A 19,609-nucleotide genomic window follows, 5' to 3' on the forward strand; every position below is an offset into this window, starting at 1 on the left:
TTATAAGCCATTTTTAATGGAAGATCTGTACAGATCAATTGTGGACCAAAGCAAATTATACGCTGGTAAATTTCCCACCGCAAATACAAATTTGACCATTCTCAAAGAATTTGGCTGGAAACCTAGAACGGTTCCCGAATTTAAGACCTTTCTGGGTCTATCCCTCCTAATGGGGAATACAAAAAAAAAAAGGTTGCAGTCATATTTGGTCCACTGACCCAATTCACCATATGTCCATGTTCTCTGCTGTCATACATACAAAGAATAGGTGCGCAATTCCCAAGCAATTACAAGTGATGAATGCTAATTGAAATAATGTGAGCGTGTGATATACACATAAAACGTTTGTGTTCTTTTTTTCTCTGCTGTCATAGCCAGGACTAGATACGAGCAAATCTTGCGGTTCATGCATTTCAAAGGACAAACCAAGTGCTCATAGGCACAGCATAACCCCTCAGGAAAAAAACAGGTGAGTATTTAAAAAGTATTGTTTATTAGAAACATTTGATAATCTATACAGTAGAATTTTTTTTTAAAGCAGTACAAAAATACAGGCATGAAAATAAATGCCCTCTGGTGTGAAGGTGGCACGTAGCTGTAGAGGACACCTGACATGTTTCAGACCCCTAGGTCGTCTTTAGAGGCTGAATGTCATCTAAAGCATACATACGTCTATAAAGTGAACATATTTAAACATTAGTCTAATAGTACAATTTTAACATTGATCAACCTATTGCATGGAATAGAACATCAATGCAAGTGTGAAAAATAGGCATGGAAGGCTGATACTCACTTGCATGAGCCGATCACCAATGAACCATGAGGGGGGCCTGGCAGGGATGGAATTGGCCTGCACTGTAGTGGTTACACGGTGGGACAGATGGTAAACTCTGAGATAACAAGACACCAAACAACAAAGGGCAGGAGCTGGATATCTCCGGTCTCCATGACCAGTCAATGAAACTCAGAAGATGCATTGATCTCAAAAACCATGTCCTCATTTTGACTGTGGAGCTCCAATTTGTCAGCGAGGAGAAACTTGCTATGGCAGGGGTGTGCAATTTACTTCCAACAATGCGCACAACTCTGCACCCCTCCAAAATGTATTCCTTAAAGGGGTTGTAAAAGGTAAAAAAAAAAATCCCTAAATAGCTTCCTTTACCTTAGTGCAGTCCTCCTTCACTTACCTCATCCTTAGATTTTGCTTTTAAATGTCCTTATTTCTTCTGAGAAATCCTCACTTCCTGTTCTTCTGTCTGCAACACACAGTAATGCAAGGCTTTTCCCCTGTTGTGGAGAAAGCCTCTTGAGGGGGGAGGGGGCGAGCAGGAGTGTCAGGACGCCCACTAACACACAACTCTTTTATCTGTAAAGTAGAGAGCGTCCTGACCCTCCTGCTAGCCCCCCTCCCCCTCAGAGCCAGTTCACACTGGGGCGGCACGACTTCGGGGGAGACTGCGCAAAGCGTCCTGAAGACGACTTCAGAGGAGACTTGCAAAATGACTTCTGTATAGAAGTCAATGCAAGTCGCCCCCGAAGTCGTACAAGAACCTTTTTCTAAGTCGGAGCGACTTGCGTCGTTCCTATTAGTACGGTTCTATTGAATAGAATGGGACGCGACTTGTCAGGCGGCTGAGTCGCCCGACGAGTCGCCCCAGTGTGAACCGGTTCTGAAGAGGCTTTCTCCACACCAGGGAGAAAGCCTCGCATTACGGTGTGGAGTTACAGACAGAAGAACAGGAAGTGAGGATTTCTCAGAAGAAATAAGGACATTTAAAAGCAAAATCGAAGGATGAGGTAAGTGAAGGAGGACTGCACTGAGGTAAAGGAAGCTGTTTAGGGAATTTTTTTTTAACCTTTACAACCCCTTTTAATATATAGCACCAGTGCACGCCCTAGTGGAAGTTGGAATTCTAATTCGCTATTCAAATCACTGTGATGCAGTACTACCAAAGTCTATTCTTCCAGTAAAATTTTATAAATTTCAACGTAGATGCAAAAACAGGATTTCCAAACCAGCAAAGAGGTAGGTGAATAATTATTTATTCCTCAAGGTATAGAATTATAGGGCGTGGAGCTGCTGACTAGCTTATAATGAGTTGCCAACTTCTCAGTAAACCTGGGTACACCGATAAAGATCAGAAGAAAATGTATAGTGTGTACACAAGTATTCGACATCTGATTCAGACATTCCAAACAAAAATTTCTCAAGGAACAAATCCTCATACGTGAGCAGAACCAACGATTTTTGTTTAATGTGTACTGTTTTCGTACGCGAAAAATCAGATGCGAAAGGCATGTGCATGATCAGAAAACAAAATAAAAAGCCTTCCTCATATGAGAATTTTCATTCATTATTTCCTTCCACGGGTCCTACCTGCTGTAAAACATCAAGAAAAACCAGACGTTCGTGCGTACGACTTTTATAGTGTCCCTACCATTATATTCCTGACATTTCACAGTACACACCAATTATATATATATAAAAAATAAAATAAAATAAGTCCTTGAGCTCAAGTGAAGTGCATCTGCCTAGGCCAGTGGTTCTCATCCTCTAGTGCAGCGACCCCTTGATAAAATTTCACAAATTGTGGGGACCCCCAACAGTAAAATTATTTCCGTACCATGGGTTGTCAGCACCCAAGGCAAGACAAGTTATTTGCGCCCCTAACCTATGGACATTTAGCGCTTCCTGAGTCCCTTCCACGCATACAATATTAAAACCCCTTATGGTACATTTACCACACTTTCTCTTTGTTCTCCTTTCTTTCCCTTTTTATCCTAAGTTCTTATTTTTTCCCCCCATCCCTCTCTCTAGCCATCTTTTCTTGTTCTTTCTCTCCATTTTTCTTTGTTGCTTCCCCTTTTTTCCTCTCCCTTCCATGTATTCTCTATTTTCCTTCTCTAGTACCTTGGTAGGGGGGTGGGGGGAGTGGCAGTACTGGCGGGGAGTTGGGATCAGTGGCAGTGCTGGAGGAGGTTCTGATCAGCCAACTTAGGTGCTCTTTTTTTTTTTTTTTTTTTTACTACCACCTCAGCTTTTACCAAATCTTTGAGACCGGCTCATGGTTTGATGCGTCTTACGTCTCGTTTTGTGGTTTGCATCATGTGTGGTATATTTACTATGCTCCTTGTTTTTTTTTTTTTTTTTTTTTTCAGTAAATATAGGCCAACACTATAATAATGATGGTAATGGATTGTAACAATAGCTTACCATTATGGCTCTATATTGATTTACACCCCCCCGCCCCCCCCTCTTGGCTCCCCGGAATCTCCTAACTTTTCCTTCGCAAGCTAAAACAATCTCCAACGTTCATTGATCATGAATCATATGTGACTCACTCTAGGGAAGGACTCTAGCCTAGGAAATGTTTATGACATATGGCATGTTAGTAGCATACCCTAACTCTTTCTGCATAACTCCATGTTTTTTTATATTCCCGCCATTTTTCCCATTTTTCCCCGTGTCCGCCGCTCGTCTCCAGGTGCCTATCCTTTAACTCTTCCAGCCTGTACGTTTCCTCCACTTCATCTATCCAATTCCAAACGTGTGGACTTTCCATCTCCTGCCACTTTTTGGGTATAAGTTTCTTTGCGGCGTTTAGGAGATGAGGAATCAAAGACTGCTTATATTTTTTTTTCCCCTCTTGGCTACAATGAAAGAGCACGACCCAGGGGTCTTTCTTTAAGTCTTTGCCCGTAATAACTTTAATTTGACTCAAAATTATGTCCCAGTAAGTTTGTATTTTTGGGCATGACCACCAAAGGTGGGCCATCGTGCCTCTTTCAGAGCAGCCCCGCCAACACTCTGCGGTCTGATCTGCTTTATATTTATTTGCTTTATCTGGTGTAATATACCACCCTGAGATACACTTGTAGTTTGTTTCGGCGGTTCGTACGTCAATTGCGGATGAATGGGTAAGATGCATAATCCTCTTATGACTGTTTGTCCCTCTTGTGGTTCCTAATTCTCTTTCCCATTTACCTATGAAGGGTGCTTCGTTCCGTGAACCTATCTTTACCAATAATCCATATAATTTTGTGATAGTGCCCTTTGTATTCTTAAATTTACAAATCTTCTCGAGTGGAGTTAGCTCCGCCTCTGTCCGTAATGGACGGGGGAGGTGCCTCACAAAGTGATGCAATTGGGAGTAATGCCACCTATCCAAGTTCCAAAAATCCGTTTTGGATCTCAGATCTTCATAGGTCATTATCTCTCCCTCTTTAATAATATCCCCTAAATATACCGTGTCTACCTTAATCCAATTCCCTCCAATTTTATTTTCCCCTGGTGCAAAATAAGGATTTTCTTTGAGGTTCATTAATGGGGAATTAAATTTACCCTCTATTTGTGTCAGGGTCTTGTCCCACATTCTTAAAGTGTCCCGTGTTAAATCATGTGTTTTGTGATCTAGTACTCTGTGTTGTGCAGGAATCCAAATAATATTATTCAAATGTTTACTAGTTAGTGCTTTCTCAATTTGCACCCACCTTTTGTCCTTCCTATCCCGTGCCCATTCTACCGCACGTGCTAAAACCGCCGCCTTATAATAACTTTTAATATCCGGAACTGCCAGACCGCCGAATGGCTTACCCTGTTTTAGGATAGAGAGGGATATTCTATGCTTCTTATTTTTCCAAACATAGTTTAGTAACAAGGAATTAAGAATTCTCAAAAATTGCTGAGGGAGTGCTATTGGGAGTAGTAAAAATTTATAAAGAATTTTCGGGACTACAACCATCTTTAGCATATTAATGCGTCCGATCCATGAAATGGGTTTATTAATCGTTCTTTTTAATTCACTCTTGATCTCGTTTAATAAGGGAATATAATTTATTTTATACATCTTCTGGGTTGTATTGGCCAGTTTAACTCCTAGATACTTTAATTCTTTAGTCCAGGGGAACACACAGATCTCCTTGACCCGACCCACCTCCTTTTTGTTTAAATTAATGTTCAGAATTTCAGATTTAGTTTCGTTAATTTTAAAATTAGAAATGGCACCATATTGTTGCAACACTTTGGAGAGCTTTGGGATAGATTTGGCCGGATTGGTTAGATAGAACAAAATATCATCGGCAAACGCCGATAATTTATGTTCCTCCCCTTCTACTCTGACTCCATTAATGTCGGGGTCGTTACGAATGGTAGATAACAGAGGCTCTAAAGAAAGAATAAAAAGAAGGGGGGACAGGGGGCATCCCTGCCTTGTCCCATTTTTCATCTCGAAGGGGTCCGATAGTATCCCATTGATTTTTATTTTTGCTGAAGGGTGATGGTAGAGTGTTTTAATCCAGCGAAACATCCTTTTTCCTATTCCCATAGCATTGAGAGTCTCCATCATGAGCCCCCAGTCTACCCTGTCAAAAGCTTTTTCAGCATCAACTGACAGGAATAGACCTGGGGGCCCATTCTGCCTTATGGTCTGAAGCAGGAGGATGGCCCTGAGGCTGTTGTCTTTGCCCTCTCTGTTGGGCACAAATCCTACCTGGTCGGGGTGAATCAAAACGTGTATAGCCCCTTTTAATCGCCCCGCCAAAATCTTGGCAAAGAGCTTAGTGTCTGTATTTAACAGAGAGATGGGTCTGTACGCCGAACAGAGAGAGCTATCTTTCCCTTCCTTTAAAATTATTGCCACCGTGGCCTCAGTAGCTTCCCTGCTGATTTCAAATTCAGACCCTAGCCCGTTGAAGTATTTGCACATCTTTGGGATCAAAATGTTGCTGAATCTCTTATAGTACTGGGGGGTAAACCCATCTGGCCCCGGGCTTTTACCCCCCGCGGTGGAATTTAGAGCTTCTTTTATTTCTTCTTCAGTTATGGGGCGGTCCATATTTAAACTTTCCATCTCCTCTAAACTAGGAAGTCCTGCCCTGTCTAGAAATTCTCGGATCTTCACCTCCCTTTCCCCTGCCTGCCACCCTGGATTTTTTAGAGTATAAAGTTCCTCGTAGTAATTTTTAAAAGTATCCGCTATTTCTCTATTTGCGTAAACCATGTTCCCGTCTTTCCTTTTTATTTTATCGATATAGTTTCTAGCTTTCTTTTTTTGAGCCATTTTAGCTAGTTGCTTGCTTGGTTTATTACCCCATACGTATCTCTCTTTAGAGATAGTTAAGTTTATTTCTCGCTTCCTGTTCCATGGTCTCCTTGAGGGCGTCTCTCTTTATTGTTAGGTTAAGATATGTTTCTTTTGATCCCTGCGCTTTATGTTCGCGTTCTAAGGTCTCTATCTCTTTAATCAGGGTGTTTGCTTTACTTTTCAACTTTTTTTTTTTTTTTACGCCCTCCGCAATTAAAATTCCTCTGATGTAGGCTTTATGTGTCTCCCAAAGGGTTGCGCTGGTTATCCCTTCTGTATCGTTGATGAGGAAGAATTGTTTTAATTCCTCCTCCACCCTGCTTGCCCCGCCTTCATTGCGTATCAGGCTATCATCCAGGCGCCACACCGGCCTCTGTCTCTTTTGTATGGACAGTTTAATTTTCATAGAAATTGGAGCGTGATCTGACACCGTCATTATTCCTATGTCCGTTTCCGTTATAGAGTCCAGAAGCCTGTGGTCCGCCAAGATGTAGTCGATTCTGGAGTACGTTCCGTGGGGGGGGGGAGTAAAACGTGTAGTCATGTTCCTTGGGATGAAAAATCCGCCAGGCATCGACTAATTGGTGGTCATGAATCTTTTGTTTAATTCTTTGTAGAAGCCCATTTTTTGTCACCCTCCCACGGAACGTACTATCCTCTTTCGGGTCCAGGACAAAATTAAAGTCCCCCATCAGGATCGTATATCCCTCGGCGAAGTCTTTTAACTTTCCCAGAATTTTCCCTAAATATTGGGTTTGATGTACATTTGGGGCGTAGATATTTGCTAAGGTATAGACAATGTTGTCAATCCTTACCCTAAGGAATATAAATCTCCCTTCTGGGTCTGTCTTCCTTGCTTCTAGGGTAAATCCAAACCCCCTTGAGAACCCAATTGCCACGCCCCTAGCGCGTTTCGAGATAGAATCCCCATAAAACCAAGTGGGATATGCTGGTGAAAAAAGTTTAATATTCGCCTCTATGGTTAAGTGAGATTCCTGAATAAACACGACTTCCGCTTTAAGTTGTTCGATCTCTGCGAGGACCTTGAGTCTTTTAACGGCTGAATTCAAACCCTTAACATTGTATGATAGAAATTTTACTTCAGTCATTATTCTATGGCTGGATCATTTCTTAATGAACTGTCCATGAGATTCCATGGGAGCCAAGTTCCCTTTTCCCTTCCCCATCCCCCACCCTCCTCCATCCCTCCCCCCCCCTCCCGCGTCTCCCCCCCCAAAAACACCCACGTCCCCCCCCCCACCTAGGCCTATCCATCGCCTCTGAACCGTAGGGATCCTCGATCTCCCCTACCCGTCGGTTCTCATGGATGAGGTAGGCCTCCAACCGTCCCGCCCTCCCATTTTCCCCCCCGAGATATTCTCCTGGGGGTTGATCTTACATGGGTAGGGTACGGACCTAGCCTCCTTGCTCCCCTTCTCGATCCCCCCCCTCCCTCCCCCTTACCCCCCCCGTCCCCCTTGATCATCCTAGCTCAACCCTCGTTAAACCGCTTGAGGAGGCTATCTGTATCAAAATGAACTATTCATCCCAACCTGGGATCTCCAAAACCGGCATGTCCAGTTTGCGACAGAACCCTACCAGGTCCTCGGGGAATATCAACTTTGCCGAGATCCCCTCTTTGCGGCCAATCAGACATGCCGGAAAACCCCATTGATACTTAATATTAAGCTGGCGCATTTGTTCCAGGAGTGGTTTGAGGGACCTTCTCCTGGCCAGAGTCTCCCAGGCCAAGTCCGTGAAAATCTGAATATCAGTCCCGTCATAGCGTAGGGGGGCCTTTCTCCTGAGTTTTGTCCAGATCTCATCTTTGTCCTCAAAATATCTGAACCTCACAATAATGTCCCTGGGCCAACTACCTTCTCCCTCTCTCATCTTTCCTACACGATGTACACGTTCCATTTTGAGGGGGCCCTCCGCGCCATTGTCTAAGAGGGGGAGGAATAGGTCATTAAGAATTTTTCTCAGGTCTTCCCCTTTCTCCTCCTTTATAGATCGCACCCTTAAATTTTGTCTTCTGTTACGGTTCTCTTGGTCCTCAAGTCGGTATTGTAACCACCTCTGGTTTTGTTTCATCGTCTGATGTTGAATTTTTAGTTCGGTTAATTCTAAGTCCTGTTTTTCCATTTTTTTTTCCGCTTCCTCAACCCGTTCCAACATATGGTATAAATCCTTTCTTAATGCGCTAATTTCTTCTCTTATCGCAGTTTCCACTCTCCTTAACATCCCATCCATTTCCCCCCTTGTGGGGATATGAGTGTCCAGTCTGGAGTCGACCTTTTGACTAACCTCATGTTCACTTTCTATTGAGGTGTCCGTGATTGGGGTAGCTGCCCCCCCTACACCCTTTTTAGTTGTGCTAGTTTTTTCTGTTTTTTTTGACAGGCCTGGGCTCTTAGAACTCCCCTCAGATGTCATGTAGTGTCTGATCGTACTGGTGGGGGGGTTATCTTTGGGGATTTTAGGGGCGGCCCCCCTTGTAGATTTATTCATGTTATATTTCTTTGTCCCTCTAATACGTTTCCCCAGTTTGGACAGCAGATGGTTGCCTCCCCCTTTTTTTTTTTTTTTTTTATTAGGCAGTGGTTTTTATTTGTTTGGGAAGGGAGGGTAATCCGAACAGCCTTAACCTCACTTTCTGAGGATTTTGCACTGGTGTTCTAGGGGATCACAGGGTCGTCTCCCGTTGCTCGAGCTATGGGCAAGGGAGGTCCCCCACGCACTATTTTGGGGATGTTTTACCCCCCACTAAGCCAATATGACAAACCAGACCATACTCATACAGTGGACCCACGGTCAAATGGTGGGGATGGGAAGGAGAAACAGAAAGCTGACAAAAATGAATAGGTGAATAAATGGCTCCAATATTTCCGCCCGTGCTTTTAGGTCCTACCCGCTGTGGTTTGACGGTATTTGGAGCCGAGGGGGATACAATGTCTCTCGGCAGCCGGGGCCCTTTCAACCGCACCCCCTTACCAATGACCTCAGTATTTATGGGGTATTTTTGAGATACAAATTGATCGCCCGTGAATATTTACTTCATTCAAAGCATTCAGAGACAGACTGTATGATGGTTACGGGTTATGTCTTAATGTATCTTAATGGAGACTAAACAGCTAGGTGTCATATGGTGCTTAAAACAGTATTGCGCAGGTTGATTCAAACAATTACCATGGCTAATTTCTCTGGCAAAATAGCATGTATTGCATATGGAATGAGCCTACAGTGCAGTGGTATGTTTGACCATCCTACCACATCACTCTTCTGTCCAGGTACAATCCTGGGTCGAACACACAGATCTACCTCCCCAGTCCCACATCATCTCCATAGGGAAGGAACAAACAGAGGGCTGACATTACCTGGAAGGCGATTTTTTTTTTTTTTCCCCTTACACAACTTGGAGATTTAAAATAGTAGATATCACGGCAGGCAGAGGGGGTGGAGGGCGGCTGCTATGTTAACCAGCCGATGGAGGCGTCCATGCCTTCCTCTGCACTGTACCGTGCCTACCTTCTCCTCGGGGGGGGCAGTGGATTGGGGGAGGCTGGGTTCCTGGAGAGCAGCGTGGAGCAGCGTGTCAGGTGACCGGCGTACTCAGTCTCTAGCAGCTCCGCAGGCTCCCGCTCTGCATCGTAGCTGCTGCCGCTGAGACGCCGTCGGATCTTCCTCCTTCCGTCTCCTCCTCTCGGCTCAGGCCCGTAGCATGGGGAAGCCCTCCCTCAGACGTGCGTGCTTCACGTGCACCACGTCATCCTCTCGTCCCCCGCGTTTTCAAATTGGTGTCCCAACTTAGGTGCTCTTGATCAAGTTCATCTGCTAATCTGAGAACTGCAACGGGAACTTTTAATGGCAACTATAATCACAGGTAGTGTTACTCACTGTGTCTTCAGCTGTGTGGCGTCTTGCAGCAGTGACACCTATGCCGAAATCAGGAGATAGGGTCTCCTTCAGCCCTTGCTACTTCACATTAGCCCCACCAGTCAGCTGACCTCTAGTCTCTGCCCCCCAGCCATGCTGTGAACTGAATGGGTGGTTGTGAAGAGCCTGAGTGGGCGGCCTCCAGGAACAGCCCAGCTGGGCAACCACAAAGGCTGGGCTTCAGGAACAGCCCAGGATTTGGTGACTACTGGCAAAAATCATCATTCGACCCCCAGGTTGAGAACCACTGGCCTAGATTGAGCTGATGTCCAGTCTGCAGCTGGAGGATTCTTTTCCTCCGTCTTCCCTCCCACAGAGACATTTAGGTTGCAACTTTTTAATAAGTCAGCAGGTGCTGGTCTGTTCAGAAGTTTGTGAACACAGCCAAGGCCTGCACAGACATCAGGATCACACTACACTACATCAGAGCAAGCATTTCAGTACAAAACGTGGTTGCCGACCCTGGATGATGCATGAAACCAAGTTAGCTGTGACCTTTTGTAGATGAAGGTGTTGTCAGCGGAAGCACTGTGATATCTGAGAGGTAATAAATACCTGTGTTACACCTACACATTACTCAGCGTGCTCTACTTTAACATGAAGGCCAAACACACACAACTTAACACTGCTCTTTGTTTTTGTTTTTTTAAGAGGCAGAGAGAAAACACCAACCAAAAAAAAAGAAACAATGCCAGCATATTCAGGAGCAGCAGTGTTTTGAAAAAAAAAAAAAAAAAGATTGGCACGCGTAAATGCATCTAAACATGTATGAGCGCTAGATTCATTTAACGCTTGAGCATTAATTAATTTCAATGTCTATAATAAATTATTAATTGACGCATCTAAACGCGGTTCACTCGTTTAAAAGTATCAAGCTTTTTTTTTCTGACAAAATGCTGCTGCCAGGTGATAAGGTGTCTAGGAGAGATGGCCAAAGCACCCAGTGTGCATGAGGCTGAAAAGACTACATCTCATACTTGGTCCTCTTTATTCTGCCTAAAGTCATTACATAACAATTGGGGTACAATCATTCTTCATGAGAGAAACATATGGAACCACCATCATTAACCACTTGCCTACAGGGCACTTACAACCACTTCCTGCCCAAGCCATTTTTCAGCTTTCGGCGCTGTCGCACTTTGAATGACAATTGCGCAGTTGTACTACACCGTACCCGACCAAATTTTTTATCATTTTCTTCACACAAATAGAGCTTTCTTTTGGTGGTATTTAATCAGTGCCGTTTTATTTTTATTTTTAAATAAGGACCAAAAAAAAAAAAAAGTTTACCTAGTTTCTGTCAGTAAATTTTGTAACCAAGTAATTTTTTGCCTTCGCTGATGAGGCGGCACCGATAGGCGGCCCTGGTGGGCATTGATGAGGTGGCACTAATATGCCGCACTTTTGGGCACTGATAGGCAGCCCTTGTGGGCATTGATGAGGTGGCACTGATGAGGAGGCACTAATATGCCGCACTTTTGGGCACTGATAGGCGGCCCTGGTGGGCATTGATCGACAGCAGTGATAGGCACTGATAACTAGCACTGACTGGCATCGCTAATGGGCACTGATTGGTGGCACTATATTGCTATACTGTAATTAAAGCACTGATGATCAGTGCCCCGATTACATTCCTAGATGTCCCCCTGCGTGGAGATGCCGCTGATCGCTCTCCTCGCCACACACTGTCAGCTTGAGGCAAGGAGAGCCGATTACCATAATCTCCGTGTTTACATGTGACAGGCTGTGATTGGATACAGCCGATCACATGGTTAAACAGCCACGTCCCAGAGATCATATGACGGCGTCCCAGATAGAGAACCATTTGACGGTTGGCGGGCGGCAACTAGTTAAGCTGCTACCTTATCTAAAGCTGACCATGTGCATTATAATCTGATTGCATGTTCTACTGCAGATTTAACAAGAACTCTGCAGTTTGCTTTTGATATGTTTCTGCAGTGTTTTTTTGCGGTGCATTTTTGTTGGGTTTTGCAGATTTAATGCTTTTTTTGGCCAATTTGTTGTTGGGCAGTTACAATAGTTAAAAAATTGCAGCAAAATCACAGCAAAAATGCAATAAATGCTTTTCTGCAGCATCTCCACAGAAGTCAATTAAACCAACAAAAAAAAAGCACCATTTTGCATATAAAGTCCCTGAGCCTTTCCAAATAAATCTTAGGAAAAAAAAAAAAACACTGTACAATCAGACAATATTATGGATGCACAGATTTAAAGGGGTTGTAAAGTCAGAAGGGTTTTTATCAATGCATTCTCTGCATTCAAATAAAAAGTCTTCTGTGTGCAGCAGCATCCTTCAGCCCCCCCTAATACTTACCTGAGCCTCATCTCTATCCAGCGATGTCCACGAGTTCCTCGGCTGTTCAGGACTCTGCCTCCTGATTGGCTGAGACACAACAACGGTGCCATTAGCTCCTGCTGCTGTCATAGTCAGCCAATCAGCAAGCAATTGTCATTCAAAGAGTGACAGCGCTGAAAGCTGAATATTGGCCTGGGCAGGAAGGGGGTGAGAAGGACCGGTATTAAAGTGGTTAAACAAGACTTTACAATCACTTTAGGGGGAACAAATCTTTTGAGCTCCGATAGGCGGCAATAGACTACTATAAAAGAGCCCAAGGCCTCTTCACACAGGCGCCTCCGTCTTGTGGATTTCGCTTGCTCAGTGAGGGATCAATACGCTAATCCCTGCAGAGCATGCGGATGACAGGTCCTTTCTGCTTTGCTGTGCAGACACGGACCTGCCCTTCTCTATGGGGAAATCAAGTGAAAACAGACCGCCTGTGTTTTCATCCGATCCCCCAGACGGGGTAAGTTATTGACGTTCTTCCGACCGGCGCATACAGCGCATCACAAGTTGCCGAAAGAAACCGAACGTCGGGTCGGCTCTATACGGTGCCTGCGCACCGACATTCGGCAACTCATGACGCGCTGTATGCGCCTGTCGGAAGAAAGTCAATCACTTACCCTGTGAATAGGAATGTCCACTCCCGCGGGGAATCCGGGGAGAAAATACAGATAAAACGGTATGTATGAAAAAAAAAAAAGACGACCAGCATATTGTCCGTGTCACAGGTCAGCTCATTGTAATGTTTGAATTTTTTTTTTTAGGGTGAACCCCCGCTTTAAAAAAAAAAAAAAAAAACTCAAACCTCAGACACCCACAAAAACTCTCAAACACATCTGGACAAACAACCAAGGTCGCTCAGTTCAAGCATAAATGCAGCCTAAAGAAAATTGACATAAAACTAAAACTTTTTTTAAAGTACATTTGCGTAGCACGTTTGTTAACGCCCATGTGCCAAGTCATGCAGTAATATACACTGCATTAGAACAGTGCAACAAAAAAATCAGACATGTCACAATTTTTTTCCTGCAGCGCTCTAAGGTGTTTTGCAGTGCATGTGTTAGGGTGGTATTCAAAACGAATGGCACCACAATGCATGTAGTGTGTATTACAGTAACATGCACATTGTCACAAAACTTGGATGTACACCAAACCTTAGACCCCTTTCACACCGAGGAGTTTTTCAGGCGTTTTAGCGCTAAAAATAGTGCCTAAATACCACCTGAAAAACTCCTGCCCTGCAGTCTCAGTGTGAAAGCCCAAGGGCTTTCACACAGGAGTGGTGGCGCCAGCAGGACCGCTCCAAAAGTCCTGCTAGCCGCATCTTTGGAGCGGTGTCTTTACCGCTCCTCCCCATTGAAAGCAATGGGAAACCGCGGTATTAGCCCTTTTTCGGCCACTAGCAAGGGGGGGGGGTTAAATCCGCACCGCTAGCGGCCGAATACTGCCCCAATTTCGACGGTATAGCGCCGCTATTTTTACTGCCACCGCACCTCCCGCCCCGGTGTGAAAAGGGACCTTACTAATTGCCTTTTAACCATGTCGATGCCATGGCTGTTTTTTGCATTCTTTGCTCTCAAGTTAAAGTACACATTTTAAGCCTGAAATTTTGTAAAGCCCGCTAAGCATTATATATTTTCTGAGAGCAGAGATACAGGAGACAAAAATTGTGGATGCTGCAACTTTTTATGTCATGCAATATTAGCACAACAGCTCATCAAACCTATATTTCCAGTAAAAAAATACACTAAACAAAATTTTAGTGCACAAAATGACCCGATATAAAAGAGATGAGATTGTGAATAGTAAATAGATACCAAATATGTCAATAGTAAATAGATACCAAATATGTCAATCTTAAAAACTGTATGCGTACCTAAAGTACCTAAAATTGTCTATAGCTGATGCTTTCTGCAAGCAGTTCGTACATGGGGGGGCTTTAAAAAATAAAAATGATTACCGGTATTTAGTGTACATTTCATTTGATAACAATAAAATTAAGTGACAAAAGTTTATCAAGGGGTGATAAGTCCCCTACATGATAGCATAGTGCAGGTGACCCACTGAAGCTCATCAAGCACAGACTGGGCTTGATCATCATCTTCCCTGACGACAGCGCTGATAATTACAGTTATAATGCCTGCAATTAGCGCTGTGGAGTGTTAGCTTCCTGGCAGGCACAAGGAGTTGCGCGAACATGCCTGAGCTCATCCTTATTCAAAAGTCACACAGTGCTCTCTTTCCCCCCTCATGCGATTGGTGCGGCAGGTGGCGAGACAGCACACATGCACAACTTCTGAAACAGGAAGAGCGCCCTCTTCTGTGATGCCAGCCCTCGGCGTACTGCAATTAGGCAGGATAAGCAATGCTAACAATATGAGAGTTTTTCAGCCAGGCTTTATAGGAGTCCCAAACAGCCTACAGCAGGGATATGCAATTAGCGGACCTCCAGCTGTTGCCAAACTACAAATCCCATCATGCCTCTGCCTCTGGGTGTCAAGCTTGATGCTGTCAGAGTCTCGCTATGCCTCATGGGACTTGTAGTTTGGCAACAGCTGGAGGTCCGCTAATTGCATATCCCTGGCCTACAGGTAAAGCAGTTACAGCAACATGCAAATCTATGCAGTGCAAACCCAGCTCTGGGCAAATGTAAAATGATCCATTGACGGCGGTGCTGCCTCTTCACTGCAAGGAAGAAACCGTTTCACTTACCTAATCTTCTGCTACCCCACACTCTAGTGGTGGACTGTCCCTCGCTGTCATCACGTCCAGTGCGGGGCTATGGACCCTGCTTCTGTCTTGATGACATTAGGACCCTAGACCAGGGGGGGAACAAACTGCAAGGGAGGGGAGGAGTTATGGATCGGGTTAGTTAATATTTTTTTTTTCGTACCCCTAGATAAGGACATGCAATTGACTCTGGCAGTGCGCGCACATCCCCATTGTCAAGAGTCATTTTTTTTAGTTGCTCAGTTAGGATTCAAGGGTCCGTTCACACCAGATGCTCTGGCAGCTATTTCTAGCGCAACCCCAACACATTGACAAGGCAAAAACCCTTCATTTCTATTGTGTCAGTTCACATGATAAATATATAATAATTAAAAAAAAGTACTGTATGCACAATTTTTTTTGCAGCGTGACGGGTTGTGATGCTAACCACTACATCACAACACTGCTGTGATGCAGAGAACTGTACTAAAACTACATTCCACTAAGGGTCTACCCGCACCAAAGGCATTGCCACTTTTTTTTTTTCATAGAATGCCAACACTTGGATCTGTGAAAAAAAAAAGGGAATGGGAGAAGTCCACACAGGCACTTTGCATTGATTTCAGCGCAACGCACAGGCAAAACGGCAGGCCAGCACAAGTTTGGCTCCGCTGTCATACTTCAGACCATTTGCATTTTCCAAGATGTAAGGAGAAAGGCGCATGCTAAAATACAATGCAGCAAGCCAGTGCATTAACATGCGCTCAACGCACATGTTACGGTATGAATGAACCCTAAGGGCACAGCGGTTTAGTGTACAGCAGCAGTCTGTTCTGCCAGCAGGGGGCAGTGTAATGTGCATTTCAGCACATCACACCACCTTCTCTCTTCTTTTATTATTTTGGACTCAACTTTATTTGAAGGGTACAAAGCAACAATTCATTCATGTCACTGCACAGTGACATGCGATTCTGTCCTGTACGCTGCGATAAAATGCAGCATGTCTGCATTTTATTGCAGCTCAGGCCTGCACTGCAGTGTGAACAGCACACATAGAAAATGGTTATTTTTTTGTGTCCATATGTTTTTCCAGTGTGGAAAAACACTGATCAATTCTGTTAACGTGGTAATAAATTCTAATTTTGAACTTGTACCTACAAGTTAGGCTCCTTTCACACTAGGCGTACTCCGTCTCAGCAGAGCCTGCCAGCTCAGCGGGAGATCTCTCCGCAGAGCTGGCGGATGACAAGTCCCTCTCTGCTCACTGAGCGGGGAGGGGCTTGTGCAGCGCCGCTGTCTCCTTTGGAGAGATAGAAAAACAAACCAAAGAATTAGAAAAAATACTGCGCTGAACTAAATCAAGTGATTGAGAAAAATGCTGCCGGTACCAAAAAATTGTGGATACAAAATTGGAAAAGTGTTTAAATATGAGGTACAGCGCTAAAAGATTTATATTGATGATACCCAAAATTTCTTATGAAAAAAATTGGGAAAATGTACAACATTTATGTGCAAAATACGTGAATGAAAAACAATATTCCAAAAACAAACATATATGAAACAACAATGAAATCGAAACTAAATAATGAACCATTTAAATGCATAAATACCGTATTTATCGCTGTATAACGTGCTCCTGCGTATACCGCGCACCCCTAAAGTTGCCGTGAATCCTGTGTAATTTTTTTTTTTGTACCTACAGTTTTGGTGTATTGCGCGGCGGCCTCGTCGGGTCCGTCTGCGGCTTCGGGTGTCCTCTTCGTCGAGTGCGGGGTCCGTCTGCGGCTTCGGGTGTCCTCTTCGTCGGGTCTGGTGACCTCCCCGCTCGTTTCCCGCGCCGAGTTTGAATACTGCGCCGACATATACCGAGCGCAGTACACTCGTGTATCGTTGGGCAGGCTCCGCAACACTCGCAATGACGTCCTGTACACTCAGGACGTCAGCGTGAGAGGCTCCGAGACTGCCCGGCGCAGTATTCAAACTCGTGGCGGGAAAGCGGGTATCGGCATATATCGCGCACCCACGATTTTGCCCTGATTTTCAGGGCAAAATAGTGCGCGGTATACGCAGATAAATACAGTAAGTGAACGTGGTAAACCACTGTAAACAATCCCAATAATCCACAACTAAATGTGCAAAAGCCAAGGGAATTCTTCCTATAAATGAACTGTGTGGTAAAGCCAAAAAATACACACTCCTTCCACCAGGGGGGGACACCAAAGTGCTGTTGTTGCAGTCTCCTTACCAGAAGCTGTGACCACAATCACAGTGGTCAGTATGTGCCTGGGGTGTTTAACGTCTCCCTGAAGACTCGTGGTTAAAACTGGACGTATGCAGACGATCGGATCAATAGCATCTCAGAGAAATAAGAAAAAGAAGATCCATAGTGTATACTGCGATAAAATGGGTTTAATGAAAAAGATCGTATTGCACTTACAAGAGCAAGTAGGGAATGCGCGGTGTATATGGGTACAAATACAACGTTTCTCGGCGTCTCCTCCGCTTAGTTCGCCGGCCGTTTCACAGGATCTCCGCGTTTCGTCACAAGCGGACGTCGTCTGGGATTGGCAGCCAATCCCAGACGACGTCCGCTTGTGACGAAACGCGTAGGGTCGGCTGCATCCCCGGCGACATTACGCCTCTCCACACGGAGATCCTGTGAAATGGCCGATGAACTTAGCGGAGGAGACGCCGAGAAACGTTGTATTTGTACCCATATACACCGCGCATTCCCTACTTGTAAGTGCAATACGATCTTTTTTCATTAAACCCATTTTAGCGCAGTATACACTATGGATCTTCTTTTACTTATTTCTCTGAGATACTATTGATCCGATCGTCTGCATACGTCCAGTTTTAACCACGAGTCTTCAGGGAGACGTTAAACACCCCAGGCACATACTGATTACTGTGATTGTGGTCACAGCTTCTGGTAAGGAGACTGCAACAACAGCACTTTGGTGTCCCCCCCCTGGTGGAAGGAGTGTGTATTTTTTGGCTTTACCACACAGTTCAGATATAGGAAGAATTCCCTTGGCTTATGCACATTCAGTTGTGGATTATTGGGACTTTTTTATTATTTACAGTGGTTTACCACGTTCACTTATTTATGCATTTAAATAGTTTATTATTTTGTTTCGATTTCATTGTTATTTCATATATGTTTGTTTTTGGAATATTGTTTTCCTTTGGAGAGATGTCCGTTTTCATCAGATCTCCGCCGTGGATGGATGGGGACGTATCACCATACGCCTGCGTGCACGGAGGCTACGATTGGTGGAAACGTCTGCGTGCACGGAGGCTACGATTGGTGGAAACGTCTGCGTGCACGGAGGCTACGATTGGTGGAAACGTCTGCGTGCACGGAGGCTACGATTGGTGGAAACGTCTGCGTGCACGGAGGCTACGATTGGTGGAAACGTCTGCGTGCACGGAGGCTACGATTGGTGGAAACGTCTGCGTGCACGGAGGCTACGATTGGTGGAAACGTCTGCGTGCAGAGACTGATGGTAAAGCTCTCTCCTAGTCTATCAGATGGCATGCCCTGGCTGTGTAGAATTACAGGTTGTGCCTGTAGTCCTGATTGGAGAGCGCTTACACAAAAGGTGACAACGCCGCTACTGCATTGCAATCAGGGCTGCAAGTGTTGTCACCCTCCTAAAGGAAGTGCTGTCGATAGCAATAGGATAAAATCATACTGTATACGAGATGCTACGAGGAGGAGAGGTGAGTTAACGACATGAAAACAGATACATGCAGACATAGATATGTGTATACAAACAAAAGAGAATGTCAGTGACTGAACACCACCACACAGGGGCCCCAGGAGAAGACGTCCAATGAGGAGCCAGGATAGGAGCAGTGAGTCACCCAGTCAGGGGAAGAACGGGCAGAAGGGAGCCCTGTGGTAATATCCGGGTAGGAGGACAATGCTGGGAAGGCAGTGGGTGACAGGGGGACTCCTCTGAGGTCCCAGGGGGGCGGGACAGCGGGAGCGAAGCTTTCTACCTACCGGAGTCTGGAGCGCGAGTCCGCCTTGTTTATCCTGAACGTCTCGAGCCCTGCAAACTTCTCTCAGCCCTGCAGCGCGCTCACGTGAGGGGAGTTACGCGCGTGACTCAGCTGCTCCGACGCATGCGCCGTGGTTGACGCCGAAGCTCAAGCGGCCATCTCTGAGGGGGGAACAGGACCTTCACACATGGACGACAACTGATGGAACACCGGGCAAGAAAGACACGTGACCTCCCTCAGAGCAGCCAGAGAGATAGGGGAGGGACCTTGTCGCTAGACAGTCAGGGAGGCGTGGCCGTGCCTCGGGGGTCACAGGTCTCCTATCATTATGAGTCCCCTATCAGATAGCGCCCGGCCTGGACTGCGCATACGCAATCGGTGACAGGGGCAGCGTCGTAATAACAGCACTGCCAGTTCAGCGCCTCATCCTCTAATTAAAATTCTAAAGAAAGCAGCCGTGCTGTGCTGTGCTGATAAACATGGCTAGTGCTGTGGTGCCAGCTGAGCT

General features: G+C 45.1%; 1 protein-coding gene across 5 annotated transcripts in view; it reads right to left on the reverse strand.

Moving 5' to 3' along the window:
- The window catches only part of PRPSAP1 (phosphoribosyl pyrophosphate synthetase associated protein 1), a 62,097-nt gene extending 42,808 nt beyond the window's left edge, over positions 1-19,289 (reverse strand). For 2 of the 5 annotated variants that reach the window (XM_040330087.1, XM_040330085.1), the window contains exon 1: positions 19,103-19,289. The gene's annotated coding sequence lies outside the window, so the exon portion shown is untranslated. The remainder of the gene's footprint in view (positions 1-19,102) is intronic. The other 3 variants (XM_040330088.1, XM_040330086.1, XM_040330089.1) reach the window with 2 other exon arrangements.
- Positions 19,290-19,609: the final 320 nt, after the last annotated feature.

The sequence above is a fragment of the Rana temporaria genome, chromosome 12, assembly GCF_905171775.1.
Source record: "Rana temporaria chromosome 12, aRanTem1.1, whole genome shotgun sequence".
Lineage (NCBI taxonomy): Eukaryota > Metazoa > Chordata > Amphibia > Anura > Ranidae > Rana > Rana temporaria.